The sequence below is a fragment of the Odocoileus virginianus genome, chromosome 18 (genome assembly GCF_023699985.2).
Source record: "Odocoileus virginianus isolate 20LAN1187 ecotype Illinois chromosome 18, Ovbor_1.2, whole genome shotgun sequence".
Lineage (NCBI taxonomy): Eukaryota > Metazoa > Chordata > Mammalia > Artiodactyla > Cervidae > Odocoileus > Odocoileus virginianus.
The window spans coordinates 17,562,826-17,580,822 of NC_069691.1; the positions used below are offsets into that span (position 1 = coordinate 17,562,826).

The 17,997-nt window shown below is 38.1% G+C and overlaps 1 long non-coding RNA gene across 1 annotated transcript; it reads right to left on the reverse strand.

Annotated features, from left to right (window-relative positions):
• Window positions 1-7,549: 7,549 nt before the first annotated feature.
• Window positions 7,550-17,027, reverse strand: LOC110149919 (uncharacterized). Its single transcript, XR_002317578.2, has 3 exons — window positions 16,852-17,027; window positions 11,426-11,637; window positions 7,550-7,736 (listed from the first exon to the last, which is right to left on the reverse strand). It is a non-coding gene; the product is annotated as an uncharacterized lncRNA (long non-coding RNA).
• Between the last annotated feature and the right edge of the window lie 970 nt (window positions 17,028-17,997).

Consider the following 17,997-nt stretch of genomic DNA (forward strand, 5'->3'; position numbering starts at 1 on the left):
TGTCCATCAACTGATGAATGGATAAACAAAATGATATATCCCTATAATAGAAAATTATCTCACAATGAACAGAAATAAAGTACTGATACCTGCTACAAGGGACTTCCCAATTGGCTCTAGTGGTAAAGAACCCACCTGCCAAGGCAGAAGACATAAGAGACACAAGTTCAATTCCTGGGTTGGAAAGATCCCCAGGAGGAGGGCATGGCAACCTACTCCAGGATTCTTGCCTGGAGACTCCCAGAGAGAGAGGAGCCTGGTGGGCTACAGTCCATAGGGTCCCAACGAGTTGGACGTGACTGAAGGGACTTAGCATGCATGCACCTGCTGCAAGATGAATGAACCTCAGAAGCATTATGCTGAGTGAAAGAAGGCATTCACAAAACACCACATATTGTTTTCACTCCGTGTATGTGAAATGTCCAGATAGGCACATCTATAGAAATAAAATTGATTAGTTGTTACCAGACACCAGGGGACTGAAGGCAGTGACTGCTAATGGGTACATTTTGGAGGTGATGAAAATGTTCTAAAATTGCTTGTTGGGCATGGTAGCACAATTTTCTGAATGCACTATAAACCACTGAGTTGTACCCATTAAATAGATGCATTGTTCTGTATATGGATTTTACCCTAATAGAGCTGCTATTTTAAAAGGCTTCTGGAAATTCCCTGGATGTCCCGTGGTTAGGACTCTGAGCTTCCAATGCAGGTGGGTCTGGATTTAATCTCTGGTCATGGAGCTATGATAAATAAAGTATTTTTAAAAATAAATTAAAAAGACTCCTCCATGCATCAAAATGTGGTGGTGCAAGTGTGTGTGTGTGTGTGTGTGTGTAGAAGCACTGCCTGCGGTCTTGCCTCCAGCAGTTTCAGCCCTGGCCTTCTGAGTAGAGTTATCATTTGTTGAGATTTCACAATTGAGACATACTTTGGTATGAGTATAAAGATCAGAGCTAAAAAGTTTTCCTTTAGTCTTTTTCCATAACATTCTTCAGCAAGATGTCTCTTCATGAATTCTATGGAGTTCTACCACTTTCTTTTCTGACTCTAGTACCTGGCCAGATTTTAGGAAGCTTATGCCTGAAGAGGTAAGGGTTTTGACTTAGTTATAAGGCTTTCGATTTCAACTCTTCCTGCATATATGAGTTTGTCTGCTTTTTGTTGTTGTTCAGTTGCTAAGCTGTGTCCGACTCTCTTTTTAGTATATGTGCTGCCGAAGCGAGCACTGTGTCCGACTCTTTTGGGACACTATGGGCTCCTCTGCTTGTGGGATTTCCCAGGCAAGAATACTGAAGTGGGTAGCCATTTCCTTCTATTTTCACAGGACCTACAAATTTTATCCATTCTGAGTGAGACATTGTTGTTGTTATTTAATTCAAAATGCCTTTTAAAGTAAGCTTTTAAAATGTCCTAAGTATAATATTGTAGAATCTTCAACACAATCTCTTCTATTCTGCAATCTGTTATAGTCTATTCTAATGTTAACTTTAAAATTCCTCATTTTTGCAATTTTATTTAATCACAGTTGCTATGGTAAAACAATAGCAATGATAGTGTGTGGATTCCTTACTGAGTGATTAGGCAGTATGTTAAATATATCAAATGTATTATTTCATTTAACTCAGCAAGTTAAATATAATTTGTATACTCATTTTATAAGCAAGGAAACTGAGGCTTAGAAAAGTTAGATATCTTGCTCAAAGTCATACATTCAGTAAATGGCAGTCCTATTGCACAGTTCAGACCTTCCTGACAGTAAGTTCTGTGCTCTTCTAAACCAGGGATCTGCAAACTTTTTCTGTAAAGGACCAGGCAGTAAGTATTTCAGGCTTTACAGTCAATGGAAAAATTCAAGCATGTTATAGAGATACTATAAGAGAAAAAACAAATATCCACGAATTTTAAAATCTGAAACTCATATAATTTTCATGTCATGAAATATCATTCTTCTAATTTTTCAACCTACAAAAAATATAAAAATCACTCTGAGCTTGCAGTCTGTACAAAAGGAGGCAGCAAGCCGTAGTTTGCCAAACTGCTAATGTAGTATGCAAGGAGCTGCAAAGAGTCGGACACGACTGAGTGACTGAACAATCACAACAAAAACAATATGCACTGCCTTGTTACTGAATTAAATGAAATTTTGCAAAAACAGATCACCCCTGATATTTTAAGATCAACTTGTAAATCATTCACCATTGCAACCACCCCTGTCCCCAAAGGGTTAGGTACCATTGTATAGTGAGTGTGTGTGAGTGTGTGTCCTTAGTTGCTCAGTTGTGTCTGACTGTTTGCCACCCAATGGACTGCAGCCCGTCAGACTCCTTTGTTTATGTGATTCTTCAGGCAAGAATACTGGAGTGGGTCACCATTCCCTTCTCCTGGGGATCTTCCTGACCCAGGGGTCAAACCCCAGTCTCCTGCATTGCAAGCAGATTGGTGACCATCTGAGCCCCCAGGGAAGCCCACCATGGTACAGTACCATACTAATATTCAGAGGGAGGTCTGAAGCTGAGAAGTTTAAGCTGCTTCTCTAAGGGCACCAATAGCGGGCCTCCAGGAGGCCCAATGTGGGCAGCACCGAGTCTCTGCACTGTGGTCGGGGGCCTCTGTTGGTACAGTGAGTAGACAAGCTCTCACACTCTCAGTTTTCTGCCATATGTCCTTTGGCATAATTTCCATACTTCTCCGTTTTGCCTTATTTTTCTTCTTTAGAATAGTTATGACAGTTGCCACCAAAAAAAAGTAAGGACTGTAGCTACGTCCAAATCAGAGGACAGCTAAAAACAATGCCAACTTGGTGTTTCTTTCTCCCCCTCTCAATTTTGCAACTTCCTGCAAAGGAAAGGACACTGCAGTGAACAGCAGTGGACAGCTCAGAGAAAAGGAAACTGGGGAGAGTTTCAAAATTAGCCCAGTTCCTCTTATCTAGTTGTGTTTCGTAAATAAACAAAATATTTCTTAAATTCTTATATGTATTGATTTATTTGCTGTTTTTCATTAGCACCTTGGGAATATCTCTGAAAGGCCAGAGGCCTGTGGTTTTTATTCTTGTGACTGCCTGAGTTAGGACAGAATAAAATATTCAAGTATCATATAGTCCTGTTATGACATAAAACCACTTTAAGGACATGAAATAATATTCCTTCCCCAAAATATTGAAGGTGACTGGCAGGTGATATAGGATAATTCCTGTGTTTTAAGGGAGTGTGATTTTCATTTCAAAGGCTGTCAGTAATATTACTTGAATTCATTAGCTTAGTCTGTTAAACTATGCTACTTTTAAGGCTTAGTTTATAGTCTATTTATAGTCCAGTCACTTGTAAATCAGGTTCCCACAAAATTTAAAAAAAGAAAAAATGTTATTCAAAGCCTGCAGGTTGGCCAACTTGATTGGTGCACTGTTTTCTCCAAAATATACTATCAGGCAAGGAATGGGCATTGGGAAATGCTTTAAAAAATGAGCAATGATTTATATTGTAATGGTTTAGGAGACAGTTTAAGTAATATCCTCATCTTTTCTCTCCAGAAATTTAAAAGTGACAGTTGTGGCTTTATTTAAGTTTCACTTTCTAACTTTTATGGTTTTAAAGAAGTGTATGCCAAAGTCCACAGGCACCTGCTTACGACTGCTTAAAATATAAATAAAAGACACAGAAACAAAAGTGGAAGATTTCCATTCTTCCTTTCTCTTACTGTTTCTCCGAATTTTCTCAGTGTTTACTTGCCCTTAACTGAAATAATGTGCTCTCAGCAAAGCCAGGGCTTCCTGGTTTCAAGATCAGTGTATTTTGATTCCCACAGTCCTTTCTCTCAATTAGGCACTACGATTTCATTTGTGGAGGAAGATTCATGAACCTTCTTTAGATTGACTTACTCACTTTCCTCTTATTATTTTAATGTTTTTGTTCTTCCCTTGAATCTCACTGTAGGCTGCTCCAAGTATGTAGCAGCAAATATTTTCAAGCCACCCAGCCACTTCCATATTTCTGTCTCAATCATACCATCTTTCTTTAGGAACCTCCTTCATATCAGCATTCTTCAGCACACTTACTCCTTCTGCAAGCTGCCTTTATTTCAGTGGTCCTTCCAAACTTATGTGTATAATAATTTGAAATTTCCTGAATTATTACTGTATGACTCCTCTTCTTCTGTAATAACATCAGAATGCCTGAATTTGAAGCTAGGTACATAATCTCCTAGGATAAAAACTACCCTTCCTGGTCTACCTCGTGGCTAATTATGATCCTGTGATGAAGTTCTGGCTCATGGACGGGATGAGAAGTGGTGTGTGGCAGTTTTGTGAAACCTTGTGTCTTTCATTTCTTCTTTCTCTTGCTGTCTGGGAGACAGCAGAGGTGACTGGAGTGCTTCTTGGTTACAGAGAATGGGAGCCGCCCGCCAGAGATGTGCAGGAGCAGGGACCCTGAAGCAGCCCACGCCCTGGGGTGGGGCTGCAGGAGACAAAAATGAACTTATGTGGTGTTTAAATTTCTCTTCACGCAACTGAAACAAATTCTAATCAATAGAGGGTTTTGTTTGTCTTTAAAGTAATATAAATAACATGTGAATGTATTCTAATTAAAAAAAATTCAGATAGTGCATGTATATATGAGACTGTACTTATGTATATATGTGGGTGTATGCTGACGTCTATGCAATATGTTTGGAAGAATACACATCACTGTAAGAGCATGGGACAGGTAAGAGGGCAATGGGGAAAGAGATAAGTGGTTACATTTTATTTATAAATACATCTTTGTATCGTATTACTGGTTACAAAAGACAAAAAGCATTTATAATTTTTAACACAGAAACTAGACATTTTTAAATAAGATAAATATCAACAGGCAAAATTTAAAATATCTATCAAAATATGAATTTTATATGCTTTTTGACCTAGAAATTCTTTGGATAGAAATTTGTCCTACATATATACATATACAGATTTTTATGACATTTATGGCAAATGTGTAAAATGTTGGAAAAAACCCTAACTATCCACCAGTAAGGGAGTAGCTAAACAAATTTGGCTCATTCATGCACTGGAATACTATGATAACATTTTGCACTGTATTTATGTGTAAAACTGTTAGAAGCACCTTTATTTTGAAAAGCCCCCAAGAGAAAAAAAAGAAGAGTCTGAAGCATTCTGATTAACAAGAGAATCTTTTCTATAAATGGTGGATTTCTGATCATAAGTGTAGTAAATTCATGTGCAGCTGAGTTGAACAAATTTAATCTCTCATATGGGCAATGCCAAAGAATGTTCAAACTACCATACAAGTGTGCTCAATTCACATGCTAGCAAGGTTACGCACAAAATCCTTCAAGCTAGGCTCCAGCAGTATGTGAACCAAGAACTTCCAGATGTACAAGCTGGGTTTTGAAGAGGCAGAGAAACCAGAGATCAAATTGTCAACATTCGTTGTATCATAGAGGAAGCAAGGGAATTCTTGGAAAAAAACATATACTTCTGCTTCATTGACTACACCAAAGCCTTTGACTGTCTGGATCACAACCAATTGTGTGAAAAATTCTTAAAGAGATGGGAGTACCAGACCACCTTACTTATGTACCGAGAAACCTGTATGTGGGTCAAGAAGCAACAGTTAGAACCAGACATGGAACAGACTGATTCAAAATTGAGAAAGGAGTATTACAAGGCTGGATATTGTCACCTTGCTGATTTAACTTATATGCAGAATACATCATGCAAAATGCTGGGCTGGATGAATCACAAGCTGGAATCAAGTTTGCCAGGAGAAATACCAAGAACTTCAGATATGCAGGTGATACCATTCTAAAGAGGAAATAAAGTTGGGAACAAGTTAAGAGAAAGTAAAGAGCCTCTTGATGAAGCTAAAAGAGGAGATTGAAAAAGCTGGCTTGAAACTCAGCATTCAAAAAACTGAGATCATGGCATCTGATCCCATCACTTCATGGCAAGTAGACGGGGGACAAAGTGGAAACAGTGACATTTTATTTTCTTGGACTCCAAAATCATAGCAAATGGCAACTGCAACCATGAAATTAAAAGGCACCTGCTCCTTGGAAGGAAAGTTGTGATAATCCTATACAGCATTAAAAAGCAGAGACATCTCTTTGCCAACAAAGGTCCATATAGTCAAAACCATGGTTTTTCCAATAGTCATGTATGGATGTGAAAGTTGGACCATAAAGAAAACTGAGTGCCAAAGAACTGATTCGAACTGTGATGCTGGAGAAGACTCTTGAGAGTCCCGGGGACAGCAAGAAGATCAAACCAGTCAATCCTAAAGGAAATTGACCCTCAATATTCATTGGAAGGACTGATGCTGAAGCTGAAACTCCAAGACTTTGGCCACCTAATATGAAGAGCCAGCTCATTGGAAAAGACCCTAAGATTGGGAATGATTGAAGGCAGGAGGAGAAGGGGATGACAGAGGATTAGATCACTGACTGAATGAACATGAATTTGAGCAAACTCCAGGAGATAGTGGAGGACAGAGGAGCCTGGCATGCTTCAGTCCCTGGAGCTGCAGAGAATCGGACACGCAGTGACTGAACAACAACAATCTCCCATAACACTTATATTCTATAGATTAAATAACCAATTATGATTTTCTTTAACAAACATGTTTGTAATGTTATGGTCTTTGCATGCTTTAAAGTTGAAGGTAGCATTCCTGGGAGATAAAAGCTTTGAAGTTAACAATTGACTCACCTGGAGAGCTACTTGCTCTTTTTCAGTGAACACTGAAGAGTAAAGTTTTTTAATATAACAGGGATTAACATATACACACTACTATATATATAAGGCTATCCAGTCCAGTATTCTGGCCTGGAGAATTCCATGGACTGTATAGTCCATAGGGTGGCAAAGAGTCAGACACAACTGAGTGACTTTCACTTTCTTTCTTCCTTTCACTTTCATATATAAAGTAGATAACCAACAAGGACCTATTGTATAGCACAAAGAACTATACTCAATATTTTATAATAACCTATAGAGGAAAAGAGTCTGAAAAAGAATATATGTAACTGAATCACTTTGGTGTACACTTGAAACTAATACAAAGCATAAATCAACTATACTTCAACAAAAAAATAAATAAAATTTAAAATTAAAAAATAAAGACCATGCTCTTAATCACACACACACACACACACACACACATAGACGTATATATAATTTTATAATATATATAGCAGAAATGGAGCATACATAATGATATATCGTAACAGCTACAGTGCCCACATAGACCTTTGCCCTACCTGGCACTAGCTCCTTGTTCATGTGCTTCCATGGTCAGCAGAATGTAAAGCATTCACTTTATTATTTTAACTGAACAGAAGAGTAACCAGAAGAGTACTCTGAGTTCTAAAAATTCTTGGGTCAATAAGATTCTGCCTTTCCAAGTTTCGCTTCAAATATCATTGTGACCCATAATTTCTCTTTTAATAGTAAGCAGAGAAGAATCAAGTTTTTAGGTTTAAAATGTTTTATTTCACTAACACCGGAGTCACTAAAAAGATATATTCTTAAGTAGAAAAAGTACAGAATTAGCATGGTTTCACTGGGAACAGAGGAACAGGAAAGAGAATGGTTAATATAATATTCAGTTGTAGTTCTTCATTTAAAAACATCTCTGCATCAACTTGTTTTCATCTTAGTGCTTTCTGAGCACTAAGTAAAATTTTCGTCACTATTTCACCATGAATTTCTCATCAATCCATTGCCATTTTCCCAGCTGAAAGGTAAAAATATCCTTTTAACCTTTAAACTTTTGATTTTGAAACTACTTCAAAATAACTTACAGAAGTTACAAAAATAGTACAGAGATTTCCACATACACCCTTCATCCTATTTTCCCTAATTTAATTTTTTAAAATTTATTTATTTTTTTATTTCCCTAATTTGAATATCTCACACAATCCCACTGCAATTATCAAAAGCAGGAAATTAACATTGACACAATGCTATTAACTAATCTACAGACCTTATTCAAAGGTTGCTAGCTGTCCCACTAACATCTGTTTTCTGACCAGGATCCAGCACAGGCTCTCACATAGCACTTTGCTGTCACATCTCCTGTAATCGGGGGTATTGCTTAGTCTGTCGTTTATGAACTTGAAACATTCGAAGAGTGCTTCTCAGTTTTTTTTAGAACATCCCTCAACTTGGGTTGGAGAAGGAAATGGCTACCCACTCCAGTATTCTTGCCTAGAGAATCCTGTGGACAGAGGAGCCTGTTGGGCTGCTGTCCATAGGGTCGCACAGAGTTGGACACAACTGAAGCAACTTAGCATGCATGCATGCATTGGAGAAGGAAATGGCAACTCACTCCAGTATTCTTGCCTGGAGAATCCCAGGGACAGAGGAGCCTAGTGGGCTGCCGTCTATGGGGTCGCACAGAGTCAGACACGACTGAAGCGACTTAGCAGCAGCAGCAGCAACTTCCGTTTGTCATATACCTCATCGGGAGTAAATTCAGGTTATGCATTTTGGTTTGGCAGTACCACACGTTGTATCCTTTTCTGTGTGTCGCTTCAGAAGGCACGTGATATCCACTTGTCCCTTTACTGGTGATGTTAATTAACTCTGATCATTTATTAAAAGTAGTGTCTGCCAGATTTCTCCACCATAAAGTTACTATTTTCCCCATTGTGGTTGATAAGTACCTAGAGGGTGATACTTTGAGACTATGTAAAAGACCATGCTTTTCATCATACTTGTACTTTACCCACCAATTTTATCATCCATTATTCTTTTTTTAAATTATAGCTTTATTATGGTATAATTTACCTAGCATCAAATTCACTCATTTTAAGTGTACAATTCAATAGTTTTGATGCATTTTTTCCAGTTGTACAACAATCACCAAAATCTAGTTTTAGAACACTTCCATCATCTCCCCCCAAATTCCTTTGTGTCTGTTTATAATCAATCTTCTCTCCACCTTGGGCTTCAAATAACCATTGATCTGTTTTCTGTCTTTGTTTATATAATGTACTAATCATTTTCTCATTATTTATTTGCTTGAATCCTTGTCTGAATCCATACTTGAATCCTGCACAAGGGCAGAGCTAGATAGTTGAGGAAAGAGAAATCTTAAGTGTAACACATTGTTTGGTATTCGACACAGGACCACTGATCAGTCTGAAAATCAAGAGAAATGATGAGTCATTCATTGACACCAAATCAAAAAATAGCCTTTGGAAAGTTTGTTTTTTAGTAGGAGTTAAATGATCCAGATGCCTTAGATCTTCTATTAATTCATACAATTCTTTCCAATTAAGTTCCTCTCTGAATAAGTCAAAGATACAACATTTGATATCTTACAAGTGTTCAGGAATTTTGATCCTATCACATCAACATGACTTGGAAAAATGTTAGGGTCCAGAGGTTTTGTTGGTGTTCTAGGCCTTCCTTCCCTGGTTTAGTGTTTAAAAGTGTTTTCATAAGAGCCGATTTAATTAACTCAGTGCAATATAATTTCAGGGTTGTTCTGTCTTTCACACACCCTCCAGGTGAGTATGAAAAAGCTTCCTCCGTTTTGAGACGCCAGCTCGCAGTGTATAGACCAGACATAGCTCACCGTTATGTTTTCTGTGTTGTTGCTGTTTAGTCACTCAGTCATGTCCAGCTCTTTGTGACCCCATAGACTGTAGCCTGCTAGGCTCATCTGTCCATGAGATTTCCTGGGCAAGAGTACTAGAGTGAGTTGCCATTTCCTTCTCCGGGGGATCTTCTCGACCCTGGGATCAAACCCACCTCTCCCGCTTGGCAGGGAATTCTTTACCACTGAGCCATAAGAGAAGCCCATGTGTTCTATGTTAAGTAATGTTTTAAAAACCCGTACATTTCCATTTGTAAAATTGACATATGTGGCTTTTCTTGAGAAATCCTTCAACCTTGTGATACAAGCTCATGTTTCCATAGCTAGCGCTGAGCGGTGGCAGTCCACTTGAGGGAAAGAGCACTTGTAAGAGCAAGGCGCTTCAGTCTGGCACATCCCACCAATTTCTTAAGCAAGCTTACCAAGACTGCTTCTCTCATTTAAGCTCCTTGCCCAGCCCCATTTGGCATTTAAGTTTGCTCTCCTAAGTTGAAATTTGAACAAGATTGTTGGATTTTTTTTTTTTAGTTGAGCCAGAACTAACAGAATAAAGCTCACTAATCTTGAGTGTACAGATTGATTTTTTTTCACATAACCACAGATTTTTATATAGGACATTTTAACTTTTTTTCTTCCGTCACCTACACCTACACCTTATACAGACACTACTTCTATCTCTCCACTCTTTCAATGTGTTTATGTTGACTGTGTTGTTCAGTCACTAAGCCGTGTCTGACTCCTTGCAGCCCCACGAACTGCAGCACACCAGACTTCCCTGTCCACTATTTCGTGGAGTTTGCTTAAGTTGTCTGTTAAGTCAGTGATGCTACCCAACAGTCTCATCCTCTGCCACTCTCTTCTTTTGCCTTCAGTCTTTGCCAACATCAGGGTCTTTTCCAACATTGGCTAGATTAATATTTATTTCAGCATTATTATGACTGTATACATGATATTTACATATAACTCTCAGGGAATCCTATGAATATCCTTTTCTTTCAACTTTTCATTTTCCCTGACATTAACACTTTTTTTTTTGTTTTGTTGTTGTTCTTATAGTTTTGTTTGCTTACTATTGTGTACCTATCACTGTTTTTATCTCAAACTCTTAAACACTTGTCTAAATATTCTTTTGATATCTTCAAAGGAATCAGGTATTCCTTTAACTTCATATTTTCACAAAAACTATTCTGGGGTCTTGTGACACTTTGTTTTTGGATTTCCAACCTCTAAAAGTGTGAGAATAAAATTCTGTTATCTAAGCTACCCAGTTTGTGGTATCTGGTTATGGCAGACCTAGCAAATGAATACACCAGTACTTTAAAATTGCATGATAATATGCCTTGAAGTGGGTCTAATTCCATTTATTATCTGAGCACTCAGTGGTTCTTACAATCTGCAAACTCATGTCCTCTCCTTGAATTTTCTAGGATTATTTTATCATTGATTTCCTCCCCTATATTTTCCCCTGTCTCTCTTTGTGGACTCCTCTCATACAGCTGTTGATCTCATGGTCCTATAACTTTCTTTCTTTCTTTTATTTTTTTTAAACTCGTTTTCTACTTCTATGTCTTCTTGCTCTACTATCTGGGAGATTTGCTCAACTTAATTATTCCAAGGTTTTTTTGAATTTTTTATTCTGCTAGTCCTCAGGTACCTTTTTCTATTCCCTTAATGTTCCTTAAAAAAATAATGCAATGCTCTTGTTTCATGGGGTCAATATCACCTCTTATCCCTCTATGGATATTTATAATAGTTTTCTGATCCCTTCGCAGGCTGAGTTTCTTCCACATTGCTTTTTGTTTGCTTGTTTCGGTCTCTACCTTTCAAGTTGGTTTTCCTTAGATGCCTGACAGTCGTTGGTGGTCTATTCACATTTAGGAGTGAGGTACGAAAAAGGCTTCTTAGGAGTTCTGAACCCATGGGTGAGCCTTGTAGACTGCCAGCTTCAGCTTCAAGTTCTCTGGCTGGGCCATACGACTTGATGTCTTTCTCTCAAGGTGGTCAGATGCCCCAGAGAAATTACCATGTTGCTCTGAAATTAGAACAGAGGTAAAACACTTGGGACTTTATTGGGCTATAAATGTTTCATAAATGTTTCTGTTTATGGTATTGAATCTTATTCCCAAATGTGCCAAGTCTTCCCTAAAAAGTAATTCTATTTTATCATCCAGCCCCTGCCTGGCTGGGAGAGGAATAGGTATCTGGCTGTACAGGCTTGAACAGAGGATCTATGGATCTAACGACATCTTAAACTCACTTACAAACCAGTCCTCCTGCTTTTAATCCCACCTTTATCCACACTTATGAAGGTACCAGGTATTCCCAGTCTTTTGAGAGGTCTTTGATGTAATCAGGTACTTTCTAGCTCTTTCCAAGGCAAGTTAAGGGGTCATCTTTCTTGGGTCTATTAAACTGGATACCTCTTATTTTTATGGCTTCTAAATCCCAAATCTCATTGTTCTTGTTGTCCCTCCTAATCTTATTATCATTGCAGGTTTCTGCCTTAAAAAGCAATTCCTTTGCTGTCATTTTACTGGGTTTCAAGAAAAAGCCAAAGTAAACGTGTACATTCAATTGATCACCCCAAATTAGAAGTCAATTTTACATTTTCACAAGGGAATTAAAAGCTGGCTCAGGAGTGTTTGCAGACAGACAGGTCTGCTTTAAATTTTGCTACTGGCCATCCCCACACTCCGTCTATCTGGTTGACAAACATGTCCATGGGACAGAAATTACAGCTCTGACTCATGCTTTTATCTGAGCAACCACAGCTTTATTCACATTTTTGGTTCATTTGTCAACTGAAAAGGAAACTAATTCTACTAGCTTTAACTCCAACCAAAGAAATCTGAAAAAAACTTCTATCTTCCTGGCTTTGGTTGGGAGTAATGATCCTCCCCCAATCCCTGATTTTCTTCCAAAATAACACAGTCTCTGCATTTTGAGTGCTCAGTATGTGCTAGGCGCTAAGCTAGGCACTTTTTACGTGCATTATCCCATTTAATCCTCCCTGCAACCTTTCAATGCCCACATTACTGTTCCCATTTTGCACAGTGGAAAATTGAGGCTCTGCAAAGTGAAAGGATTTGTTCAGCTTCACACATCTATTAAGTGGTAAAGTCAGGGTTTAAATCCGAGTCAGCCTGTGTCCTGACCTGCTTTCACCCCACTATACTATCTTGATGATGATTTATTTCTGGACTTCTTGAATGTTCATTTGCATGTCCCCGGATCATTTAATTATGTTCTCGCCTCCATTTCTGATGCAATTCCTATACTATATGCTGTATGTGAGTGAATGACATCCAGTTGCTTCAGCCTTTCCACTCTTCTCACCCACCTCACACATCACTTCCTTGGGAAAGACTCCATGACTTTCCAAGGATCAATTTGGTGTCTTTTGTGTGCTCTTGTAACATATACAGAATCCTGTTTGCCTTACTAAACCAGTGAGTACACTTCCTAGAAATTATTTATTTCCTTATCTCTCAACTACACTAAACTATAGGCTCCTGAGAACAGTGGCAATAGTCATCTTATCCATGTAACATGACTATAACCTAGTGCAATGCCTGGCACATAGCAGGTGCTCATTACATACTTTGTTGAATGAATGAACAAATGAACAAAATTATACTTATAGCTCAGTCTGAATGAAAATTTTTTCTCATTTAAAATAATGTTCTAATGATATTTTGACATTTGTCAAACAGGATTTTATAAAACTCAAGTCTTTAACACTTTACATGTACTATTCAGAATACAGATAATATTTTAACTCTCACATATAAAATGGCCGTGTGGATGTTAATACATGAAGCAAGTGCTGACAAGTTTTCAAAATACCTATTGAATTTCATTGTAGAACTTTAATCTATATGTTAACTAAGTACAAAGTTCAAAGTGAAGTCGCTCAGTAGTGCCCAACTCTTTGTGACCCCATGGACAGTATCCTACCAGGCTGCGGGTCCATGGGATTTTCCAGGCAAGAATACTGGAGTGGGCTGCCATTTCCTTCTCCAGGGCATCTTCCCAACCCAGGTCTCCTGCATTGGAGACAGACGTTACTGTCTGAGCCACTACGGAAGCCCCATGTCAACTAAACTGTCATCTTATTCTCAGATAAAAATCTGTCATGCTTTGAAGCCTTCTGTTTTAATTGTGGGGAAATCCCATAATTTAATGATAAAGTAAATTAACGCAGGAAATAATCAGAAAAGAATTTTTTATTTCCAGTTGTTACTGTGAATGGATCTGTTGCTATTTTTCTTGCCTCAAGAAAAGATGAGATTACCTCTTATCACCATTCCTGAGGAAATAGAAATTCACACAACTATTATCAGAATTTATGCAAAATGTTTCTCAGAAGACATGATTTTCCAGCTCAGACATTCTCTGATTCGAAATCAGCCAAATAAAAAGAGGAGATAGATGGGATAAAATACAAATGGGGAGAAGTAAAAAACTCCTTGAAAGAACGTAACCTTTTACACAGTTTTAAAAATTGCAAAGAAGTCAACTGCTTTGTTGTGACATCTCATACAAGTCTTTACGGTGACTTGAGAAGCCACCTGTTTATTCTATATAGAATCAAGGAAGATCTAGGAGGCCACAGTTAACCTCTGATATACCCTAGAGGGAAGAGTGTCACTGACCAAATACTAATTTCCCAGATACATTCATAGCATTGCCACACAGTAATGAGAATAAATGGTCTATTATATATTGACATAATTACTGATAAAATAAAGCATCAACTGTGGCATTTTTCAATAACCTACCCCAGTATCCAAGAGCTCATAATCTAGGGAAGAGAATGCCCTGAACTATGGCCTTCCTAAATGTGGCAGAATATCTAAAACTCTAGTAACACGATGTTGAAATACAAGTTCCATTGGGATAAACAAATACAACAAATAAGATATTCCACAGCCAGATCACCACATGCAGAATTTACCAGGGAAATTCTGAGAACCATTTCAGTAACTCTTGGATCTCAAAGGATTTTTGATTTTTTTTTTTTTTTTGGAGACCATTTTGCCAAAGAGAGAGTTCCTATTTCTGCCTATGGGGACAGGAGACATAAATGAAGGAGGACTGCCACTTCCTTCCAGGGCTTCCAAGACACATTTCAAAGCTTGAAATGACAATTTTCTTGCGGCTGAGAGACACAAGTACACTGCCTGATTCCTGCCCAAGGATATTAAAGTGGCCTGGGGAACAAAGGTAGAGGTTGTGTTGGGATCAACCAGGATAGTCCAACCAAGAGTTTATAAGCAGCTTCTTTTATTTCTTTAAAAAATATTAAATTTCTTCCCATTCTTTGGGTTGTCTTTTCACATTGTTGGTGTGTTGGGGGGGCATGGGAAGCTGCACTGGGTCTTTGTTGTGGTTCATGGCCTTTCATTGTGGCATAGAGGCTTTCTCTATGCGCCCTGCAGCATGCAGGATCTTAGTTCACTGACTGGGGATGGAACTCACGTATCTTGCATTGGAAGGCAGATTCTTAACCACTGGACCTCCAGGGAAGTCATTTCAGTGGATGAAAGCAGTTTCAGTGGATCAGATGTGGGCCACATGGAAAAGATCCAACCAAGTGTCATTTGGGATGCTGTCAAGTAGGATCACTTAGAGAGTGAAGAACCCTGGCAGAAGGAAATCAGAGGGGAGCTGCAAAGAAGTCACAAGTGAACAATAGGCATAGAAATGTGCAAACCAGGTAACATGACCTATAGAAGAGAGGTCCTCAGGAAAGCAATTTTCCAAAGGACCTAAGAAAGTCCCCAGAAAAGAGTCAGCTTTAAATATTAAAAGCTTTCTTACTTACCATTCCTCCAACCCCAAGAGGTCAGAAACTGGCTAGCCAGCTGGAGTAGGAGAAGAAAAGAAAAATGGTATAAAGTGGAGAGAAGAAACCAGCCATGCATGCTTCCCCACCTTTGCTGCTGCAGGCTGCCAGGCTCAAGCCCTCCCTAGCTGGGGGAATATTTGCCATTAAAGATAAGGTGGAGTTTTGATTAGGATCTTGGGCTAGACATTTTGGCCTCAGACTTGAAACTATGTTTACACCTAAGAAATTGACCTAAGAGGAAAAGTAATGAACCTGCCCACGTTCCCATATGTGATTGGCAAGAATTATCCTCACTGAATGCACTATGAGAGGCAGTGCGAAACCATAATAAAGATGTGTTTTGATTCCATTTACCAGTCATACATTCACTAAATGGGTTACTAGGACATTTACATTTGTATACTCAGGATTTACTTTTCTTTATATTGTGATTGAGGTACAGTTGATGTACACTATCATATAAATGTCAGGTATACAACATAGTGATTCATGATTTTTTTTAAAAAGTACTGAATTTTAAAAAAGTTTATTGCTGAACAATGATCTGGTCCTGGAAAGAGAACCATGTCAGGATTCTATACACTGAAATGGGAAAAAAGTATTTCAAAAGTGCATACAAACTTTGGTCTGGTGCTGACAGGCATCCATGGACAACAAAATTTCTGGAATTCTATAAATTTGTCTGGTTTCTGTTTTTCTTCAAATGACTCAAGGTGTTTAGGGAGATCATAGTTACTTAAAGAGAGAAGGGTAGAGATTACTCAAAAGGGTAGATACAAATCAGCAAGAAAAACTCTAAGAGTTTTTCATAGGCAAGTGGGACAAAATACAAATAGACACACAAGAAAAATACAACTATATAATGAAATAATGTGGGAAAATATTCAGCTCATTTAATAAACACATAAAGTATTTTAAAATTTATTTTTAGTTGAGTAAACTTGTGAAAATACTAGTGAATACCAGTGTTAGTGAAGGTATATTGAAAGAGTCTCACACATTGCTGATAATTTGGCATAAACGTAAACCCAAAATTATGGTTGTAATTTTTATTTGTATTTTTAACTTTTTATTTTGAAAACTTTTTAGATTTACAAAGCAGAAACTTCTATTCTTCATCTAGATTGACTAATTGTTTACTTTGTTATTTTCAATTTTATTTTGGTATTATAAACATTATTATCATTATCATTGTCATTATTGATGACCATCCGAGAATAAGTTCCAGATGTCACACCCTTCTTCCCCTTTATCATAAATATTTCAGTGTATATCTCCTAAGAATAAGAATATTCTCTTTATTCTCTTATACAACCATGGTTAAGTATCAAATTTAGAAAATGTAATTTTGATACAATACTATTACCAAATACAGAGTCAGTTGGCAGGTCTTACCAGTTGCTGAGTAGTTTTCTTTGTGGTGTCCTTTTCTTCATCCATGATCCACTTCTGTGTCCCTCATTGCTTTGAGTTGCTGTCTGTTTAGTCTCTTGTAAGCTGTACCAGTTCCTCAGCTTTTGTCTTTCATGGCACTGACATTTTTGAAAAAAGATTGGCAGTTGTTTAGTAGAATGTCCTTCAACGTAAGTTTGTCTACTAGTTCCTCATGATTACACGCAGGCTTTTTTGGCATGAGTTTCTAACTTTTGACCTACTAATTTCCACTTCTGGGAATCTATGATGAAGAAATAATAGTAAGTAAAAAAACAGTGTTAATGTTGTATTCATATGAGATGAGGAATGTCCACTAAACCTATTCTGATAATCATTTTATGATGTACGTCAAATCATTATGTTGTATACCTTAAAAGTATACTGTACTGTATGTCAGTTATCTCACAATAAAACTGGTGGAAAACCCCAATTTATATGGCTCCAAAGTAGCACAAATGTCAAATAATAATAAAATTACAGCCCACATGTTCTGAGAGCATGTACTCAATAACCAGTGGTATGTTCTGTTGTTTATGTGCTTCATCTTATTTAATCTCCCTCCCCTATAAATCCTTCTTCTCTCCAGGTAAGATGACTTTGGGAAAATTGCCTAAAACTTGCTGTAAAGAAATATTTATTTCTTCCTTAGTGTCCAGTATGCATGTGCTCAGGTTGAGGAAGATGGGGATGGCAGTGCCAGGCCTGGGAGACAGAATCCTTACCACCCTTTGTCTGTATTCTACTGGAGAATCCTGACCATGGATTGCCAGTCGGCACGAGGTATCCCCTAAGAGACAATGTTATTTATAGAAACGGCAGTCACATTGTTCTGGTTTCATAGGCTTTGGGATAAAGTCTGAATTCTTTCCCAGGAGACTCACATTCAGGTCCTGCTCACCTTGCAAGTTTCATTTCTTGCCTCTGCAGTCTGCACCCTCTGGGCTCCATTATACTTTTAATTCCCAGGATGGGCAGTGGTGTCTCCTGGCTCCCTGCCTTTGCATGCAGTGTTTCTTCTGCTTGGAATATCCTGAATGCGCTCTTCTCTGAGTGCTGAATGCTTACTTGTCATTTAAGACCAGTTCCCATGTCACTGGGTCAGTAAAG